This window comes from Lipotes vexillifer, unplaced genomic scaffold, assembly GCF_000442215.2.
Source record: "Lipotes vexillifer unplaced genomic scaffold, Lipotes_vexillifer_v1.1 scaffold1213, whole genome shotgun sequence".
In the NCBI taxonomy this organism is placed as follows: Eukaryota; Metazoa; Chordata; class Mammalia; order Artiodactyla; family Lipotidae; genus Lipotes; species Lipotes vexillifer.
Window position 1 is genome coordinate 65,101 of NW_006795911.1, and position 1,302 is coordinate 66,402.

Here is a 1,302-nt window from a genome sequence, read left to right on the forward strand (position 1 = left end):
CAACCCACTGAACCAACCTTAGCCACTAGGGGAGGCACCAAAAACAATGGGAACTATGAACCCCAAGCCTGTGAAAAGGAGACCCCAAACACAGTAAGTTAAGCAAAGTGAGAAGACAGAGAAACACACAACAGATGAAGGAGTAAGGTAAAAACCCACCAGACAAAACAAATGAAGAGCAAATAGGCAGTCTACCTGAAAAAGAATTCAGAGTAATGATAATAAAGAGGCAAAATCTTGGAAATAGAATGGAGAAAATACAAGAAACCTTTAACAAGGACCTAGAAGAACTAAAGAGCAAACAAACAATGATGAACAACAAAATAAATGAAATTAAAAATTCTCAAGAAGGAATCAATAGCAGAATAATTGAGGCAGAAGAACAGATACATGACCTGGAAGATAAAATAGTGGAAATTACTACTGCAGAGCAGAATAAAGAAAAAAGAATGAAAAGAATTGAGGACAGTCTCAGAGACCTCTGGGACATTAAATGCACCAACATTCGAATTATACAGGTCCCAGAAGAAGAAGAGAGAAAGAAAGGGTCTGAGAAAATATTTGAAGAGATTATAGTTGAAAACTTCCCTAATGTGGGAAAGGAAATAGTCAATCAAGTCCAGGAAGCACAGAGAATCCCACACAGGATAAATCATGACAAGGAGAAACATGACAAGACAGATAGTATTCAAACTATCAAAAATTACATCCAAAGAAAAAATATTAAAAGAGCAAAATATTAAAAGAGCAAATAACAGACATGGGAATCCCCATTAGTTTAACAGCTGATCTTTCAACAGAAACACTGCAAGTGGGTGGCAGTACATAATTAAAATGAGGAAAGGGAGAAAACTATAACCAAGATTACACTACCTAGCAAGTATCTCATTCAGATTCGATAGAGAATTTAAAACCTTTACAGACAAGCAAAAGCTAAGAGAATTCAGCACCACCAAACCAGTTTTACAACAAATGCTAAAGTAACTTCTTTAGGCAGAAACCACAAGAGAGGAAAAAGACTTAGAAAAACAATCCCAAAACAATTAAGAAAATGATAATATGAACATACATATTGATAATTACCTTAAATGTAAATGGATTAAATGCTCCAACCAAAAGACATAGACTGGCTGAATGGATATAAAAGCAAGACCTGTATATATGCTGTGTACGAGAGACCCACTTCAGACCTAGGGACACTTACAGACTGAAAGGAGGGGATGAAAAAAGATATTCCATGCAAATGGATATCAAAAGAAATCTGGAGCAGCAATTCTTATATCAGACAAAATAGTCTTTAAA